Source organism: Callionymus lyra, chromosome 3, assembly GCF_982586985.1.
Source record: "Callionymus lyra chromosome 3, fCalLyr1.hap1.1, whole genome shotgun sequence".
NCBI classification, from domain to species: Eukaryota; Metazoa; Chordata; class Actinopteri; order Syngnathiformes; family Callionymidae; genus Callionymus; species Callionymus lyra.
Genome location: NC_141820.1, coordinates 33,696,162 through 33,703,625, shown reverse-complemented (window position 1 = coordinate 33,703,625; position 7,464 = coordinate 33,696,162).

Here is a 7,464-nt window from a genome sequence, read left to right as displayed (position 1 = left end):
AAAAATTTTGCTAGCAGAATACCAAGTTACTTTCTCTTTTTGTCTTGCCACTGTCTTACTCCTGCTGCCATTCACCGCTCACACTCTCGTCCTCCTATACTTTACTCTCACAATCACAGCGTCAGACACAGCTGTTGTAAATCTTCCACATCGTGAATGTGACAGTAATTGCTCAACTTGTGCAGAATTCATTTCTGTAGAGCAGACTCTGGATTAACCTGTCAGCTGTTTGGCAACATCCAATTATAATCACTGGATCTGGCCTGCAATGTGAGAATGGATTGACTAGGTGATCTGTTAGGTTAGCTACTCTTGATGAGGACCAAGTTACACATTAGTCTAGGTTAAGTGGTGTTAATATGGAGAAATCAGTAAACGGTATTTGCTATGGTGTAACTGCTCATCATCTGCTCATCTATGCTTTTCACTGTTTTCATTTACAAAAGTTTAGCGATCAAAAGATTAAACATTTAATCTTGTTAACTGACGCAACAGTTTGATCAGCCACCTCAAATAGTATATCAAATATTAATTTTTTAATCATGCTTAATTTTGTGAAAACTTTTTACTAAACACTATAACAGATCTGATTAAACTTGACATGGTCCAAGAGAAGCACTGAAGTTACCACCAGACTACATATACATATTATTGTTTATTAATTATCATATAAATAATACATCAAACTTTACTTCAAAAGTTCAACTAAAAAAATGTAAATGGACGAATGCTTTGCATGTTGATATTGACTCAAATAGTCTTCACAGAAATACGAAGTACCTGAATGCAATATTAGGAGTAATCGTGGTGTTGCCAGTGAGCATAGAGGTACAATATAAGTTTGTCTTGTCTTATTGATGTCAATTAAAGAAAAAAACACTTTTTTCCTAAAAACTGGGACTGTTTATTTTTGCCACAGTATTTGAATTCATTGAAACTACAACCCATTTCAAAAGATAATCCCAGCTCAAGTCTATGAGTTGTCTGTGCTCTATTTGCACTCTCTCCCAACACAGCTAGCCTTTGCAGAGCGACAAGGACTTAGTTCCTTCCTGATTTTAGTAATAGTTGATGGAGCAAAAAATTAGTAATTAGCTGTAGTACTTAGTGTTGTACTATAAGGTAAAAAAAAACACATACTTTTCTTTACTCAGTGTTTATTTCAGTGTAATTTAACGCTAATACATTGTGTGGGAAAATAAATGCTAAGTCAGGAAAACAAGTTGCTTATTAAACCAGTTATATACTGTATATTCATTTACTGCCTGAAACTGACCAGTCATGACACACCTTACAATGGAACAATCATATGTAGATTCACTTTCAATTCCAAATACAATTTGACCCTCCTGTGATAGTAATGAGATCAGGTTGAAGACTTGGCTTCAGCACTTTATTTCCATTCAGCATGTATTGTTTTCCAAGTCTGACCTGTGTGCCCGGGCTTCCTCATACAAAGAGGATCACGTAGCAGTGATTCAACCCTCTTATTGGCTCTTGACCAGGCCATTGAGGCCAATTTGTCCTGTCAGGCTCCGTTGCCTCAAGTTTCTCCCATTATACGGTGCAAATCCTCCTTTAATTTCTTCCCTCAGAGATCAAGGACAGCCATTCCCTCTCTTGCCGAGCCCACAATTTTGTTCTGCGCAGAACAACAGCCAAGGTTTTTTGCAAATTGACTTTGTGTTCGTGCACCCTTTCCAAGTATTTCAGTCTAAAATAATGAGAGAATGCATCAACAGAAGGAGGCAAATACTTTGAATCTCTTTCAGGAAAATCTACCTCGAGCCAACAAATGAAATTGCAGCTTCAATTCAGGTGAGCTACCACAAACCCTGGACCTGCAAAACTAAACAACACAAAGAGACTAAAAATAGAGCCCTGCAGACCACCTACTTCCAAAGGATAACACATTTTGCGGGGTAACAAATTTTGGCCAGATGCTTTCAAAGCGAAGTAAAAGAAAAATACTTTTACCACTGGATTGTTTCCCATGAGGTGAGGAGTTATCACGACTCAACAGTCACTTGTAATCTGTGAGTTTCAACAGAATCCAGTACTGATAAATGAATATTTCAGGTACAGAACATCAAGTCCACATCTAAAAGAAAAAAACACTTTTATCAAGCAAAAATATGTTGCATCATGGATGTTTGTTTTGATACGCTTAGGGACCATAAAATATATTCCTCAATCAACTCTGAAAATAAGAAAACACTGTTCCATGAAGCTTCATGATACTAAGACATATATTCACTCAGTTTCGCTCACATCTCTGCATCACATCTGAGATGGGGTGCCTCACGGGTCAATGCTTGGGCTACTCTTATTGGTGTTCCAGGTTTGCCTTTTTTCGTTTGCATTCTATGGTATGACTGTCCATTTATAAAGCAGTAAAAGCAAATATTTATGAAGAAGATGAAAAAGGGAACTTGTACAGGCACAGTTGGATTACATCAGACAGTGGGACAATTTACATATCGATAATATATTGAATGCATGGTGACCACGTTTTATACATTTAATTTAAAAACCTCATGATTTAAATCTGCTTCACCACAAGTCCCTGTTATTTTTCTTGGTTAGTTGATACTTAAGCCATTGAGATATTCATACTAAATTATTCATCTATTGAGCTTCACTATCAAAAATAGCCAAATCAAACTTTGGTGACCTTCTGTCAAATAAAATCTTTGGTTTATGAATATTTGTCCGCTTGAGTTGTGAAGCAAAGTAAATCAGCCAAAGCTGAGCTTGTTGAGGTGTAAACAACAGATCATATAGTTGCCAGTTGCTTTCATTTAATGTAGGTTTAACTGATTTTAAGTGCTTTTTTAAATCTTAGTTAATTTCTAAACTATGTCGCTTTTAAATGTAGTGGACACTTAAATAAATATATATTATATATATATAAATATATATTTTAGAAAATAACATTTACACTGGCCAGGTCTCCTTTTTATCACATAAACTCTAATTTATTTCAGATACAAAAAACCTTCTACTTGTGTCCACAAGTCATATATACTGTATGTTTGTGATGTCTGTCCGATATTGTCCTCTGAGATCACAATGTTGTTGCTAGAATACCCTCCACGTTTATTTGTCTGCTTTTGCTTGAGTAAATATCATACTATTTTCTCTGGATTGTGAAAAAGGAAACCTTGAACCACTCAATAGGCGGTGATAAACCTTGTTAACAGATGAAACACATGGACAGAAGCTTCTGACATTGGTGTTTGCTCTGTGTGTGTCGCGCTGGGAATAGCTGGTCGTTCTGCCGCCAATTAATTCTGATAAATGCATCTGCTGGTGCGAAAACGGTAGCAGGAATTTTTTGGACTCACCATTGATTTTAGATAGATAATGGAACATTTATTTGTTGAAGAACTAATAAGTCGTTTTTCTTACACGTGCAGATGAGGGGGGAGTAACTGTCCATGGTGCTGAAAACTGAAAACTAACTTCTGGACTACAAGACAAATAAAAGGGCTTTATGAACAATATTTACCAAGTTAAGCAGAGCAAACATTCAAAGATGATGGTAAAAAGCAGCTGTAAAATCGACCGGAAAGGATTATGAAAGTAACAAACTTACGGGTGCCATCGAAGCGCGTGGCTATAGTATCCAAAAAGGTGTTTTGTGGTGCTAATAATCCTTTCATCACAGGCATTTTCCCTGCTTGATGTCGAAGTCCCCATCAAAGTTAGTGGAAAGAAGGAGCAGCTCGTCTGAATGTGTGGAGCGCACCTTTATGAACACACAGATCTGGTCAAGTCAGCACAAAGCGACCCTCTGTCGATGGCGGGTGCGTGTGACGCGCGCCCCCGCGCCTCTGCTTCGTGTGTGGATGACGGGAGGAGGTGTTGCCCCACAGGTGGGGCGAGCCGGTTGAAAGTGAGACGCGGCCGTGAGAGTGACTCTCCCTGTCAGCAGAGTCATAATGGTGACGACGGTATCAATTGTCGTCCATCTACAGCGCGCCGTGGCGGGAAACATCCATCAGTTCCCGCCAACGGTGAGGACGAGCCTGGAACCGACATCTCATTCAGAAATATCAGTGTTCAGCATTTGGTTTGTTTCACTTACAGTATTGAAATAAATAACTTTATGGCCGGCATCCGGTCACGTAAGGGAGAACACAATCTGATCCGAGATAGTTTCTGATACTTTTAATATATTCCATTAAATCATGTTGTGTTTTTCCAAATCTTTACAGTTTTTTTTTAATCATGTTATTTTATTGAATGCATTTTCTTTTCATTTTTGTTAAGGGCATATTTTCCACAGTCAGACAGATTGTTAACAAAGACGAAAATTACAACAAATGTTAAAAGGTATTGTCGCAGTGCTGTCTTCTGATTGGAGGGTTTGTTAACGGCGAGGGGAGTCCTGATTGGTTGGCGTATCTTCTGCAATTTTAGTTATGTTTTTTCCCCCCATTATTACCATTATTTTAAATTTGTACTGAATAATTTTGTCTCAAAAAAAAAATCTTTAAATACAATTATATATCTTTGGTATTTTATTACAGTATTTTACATAACATGTTAAAGGCTCGTTTTTATATGGCTGAACAATGATATATGAATGATACAACTTAAATGCATTTCTTTACTCTTCGTTTAATCATTATGTTTATTAAACTAGGTTAAAACCGGAGACTAATAGTTTTCTTCCGAATTATGTATTTTCTAAAATAAACAATGCGAAAATTCCTGGATTACATACAGTATAAGGCAGGGTGAAGCCACTGCCTAACTTTCTGTGTTTGGACAACAGCGCTCTCATGTGGATAAAAAAGTTTATTACACTCTTACAAAACTAGTATTCTTGTCTTTTCTAGCAAAGTCAATAAATCCATGTGATGAAAGAAACACTTGCATAAATTGAATTTATTTAATTAAAGTTAAAACTAGAAGATAAATATGGCAATTATCTCCTCGTTTTTAATAAATTTGTATCGATTTGTAATTAATTATTTAAGTAAATAAGTAAATCATTTATACTTTAATCTGGTGGGAAGACATAGGATCTAACATCAGGTCCTCACACAGCTGCTATTTGAGGAGTAAGATTCTCAACATCCGTTTGTGGGTTTCAAAACATTGAATGTCACAATGGTGGGAGTTTCTGTTCCAATCAATGTCATGTTCTTAATTTGTCCTTTTGCTTCGGACCAGTTTGAACAGTTTATTGCAGATTTCATGGGCCCTGCGTTGACCCTGACAGATTGTATTGACAGAAAAACACCACTGAATGAAGCTGTTCTTTGTCAGTGAAATAGTTTTTCCCGTCTGTCCGTGAAGAAGTTCTTAATTTGTGTTAAACTGGCTAAAGATCAGGTTTTATTTTGTGAATCAAATAACTCTTTGTAAGACGTCTCTGTTCACATTTGGCTCCACTCATCTTTCACTTTATCAAATAGTGCGCTCTATCAATAGTTTTTTAGTTTCGACTCCCCTGTCAGACAGTATGTACTCAGTCTGACCATACGACTGTCTTTTAGCTTCAGAAGATCTAAACTGAGAGGTCCAGAGGAGTCTCTTCACGTCATAAAAGGGAATCTGATCAAGGTTGTTTTTATATATATATATACAGGATTAAGAAATTTACGTATCAATTAAATAGATAAGACTTTGTGCACCTCATTAAAACTTAAACTGCAGCATGTGTCAAGTATCAGCATGAAGTTTTCTTGTTGTGTGGTTTTAATCAGGAAAGAAAATGACCTAAAATGGAAGAAAAAAAAATCTGTTAATTATTAATCACAGCTTTAGTTTTGAGGTTTCAACCAGTTTTGGGAGAAAGCATGAAAAAAAAAAAAAAAATTATAAACCGATTTGATAAAAACACAAACAGGACCCTATCTAGTCAGAAAAACATATGATCCTAACAGGGTGTTAGATTGAAAAATCAACTAAGGCACCATAACTAAAAAAAATATTTTTTTAAATAAAAACGATGAGGAAAAAGCATTTATTAAAAGAGTCTAGTGGCAGAAAAGGCACAGGAGCCCAATTAAACAAAACTGAGAGGGAATCAGGAATGATTCAAATCTAAAATCCTTAAAAGTCACTGTAAGGATAGTGAAGGGTTGATGAAGCTTCGTGGAACAGTGTCCTTATTTTCAGAGCCCACTAGATGTCACTCTCTGCTCTAAAATCAAATTATTTAAAAGCGCTACTCTCTGAGGTCTGAAACACACAACGCTCCTTCATGAAGCTTCATTTAGTCCAACACATGCTGCAGACGCCCTCTTGAGAACAGCCGGGGACCATCAGGGAAATCAGGAACACCTGCTGATCGCTCCTCATAAGTCAAGATGGAGATAACTGTCAACAAAATAAAAGCTTGATGAGATGGACCATGACACCCAGCTTTTCATACTTTATAGATGATGTACTTTTTTCATTGCACTGTAACAAATAGGAAACGACTGCATGTTGGTTTCCTGGCAAACATTGAGGCTGTATTTATTTACGAGGCTGAGATAGTTTCACATTTAACTGAGTGATATGCTGCCTCTGCCTTACAGCAGCAATCTCACTAACCATATCATGACTTCATAATAAGCACATCACATCCAGGCTGGATGAGGTGGAATGAAAATCTAACCTAATTTGGAGAGATACGCGGCTGTGTGCGTGGTTGCACGTCCCCCGAGACGAGTGCTGTACTGGTAGAGCTCTGCGAGCGTGTAATGGTCTTAATTATCGTTTAGCATGCCAGCCTCATTGCCGACAAGCCACTGATGAAGAAGTAGAGGTGAGAAAGTGAAACATATAAACACTTAAAGGCACACGCGCAGGAGAAGCCGTCACCGTGCTGATTGACATCTCTCTCCGTGAACCAGTCGGTGTGCAACCGGCTGTGACTCGCTCGGGCTGCAGAGAGATTATTCACTTTGTTGAACTACTCAAAGGAGTAGAGCAGGCAGTATCTTATTGTAGAACACTTGAAGTCATCTTACAGTGCGGGAGAATATATAATTTATTTTCATTCCAATCATCCTCAATCTTTGGTAGTTCATAAAATGCCTCTCAAGCTTCAGCTCGACCTGGACTGCCAGTGGAAGTTACATGAGTGAAGGCATTCTCCAAACAAAGCTGTTGTGCGCTCAAAAAACACTCCAAATTCCATGTAGTTGTGAGTGGTCGCCGACCTTAACAAGAACAGACTTGAAGTTTACTGCTTGGATGTTCCGAAAATGAGGAATACACCATGGAGAGACTGATTTGTCAAGGACCATGGACACCTTTAACCTCCAACAGCAACAGAGGAGCTGGTCATTTATTCTTTCACTGAAAAACACAAGGATATGAACTTTGGATGATACTGTCAAGTGTATTTTAAAGGCTCTGGCTTCCCACACTTGCGACAGGGGAAAAACCTTTACACAACAGAAAATTAACAATTAAAAACACGTGCTTTTCTCAACTTAGCAAATATATGTTTACTCT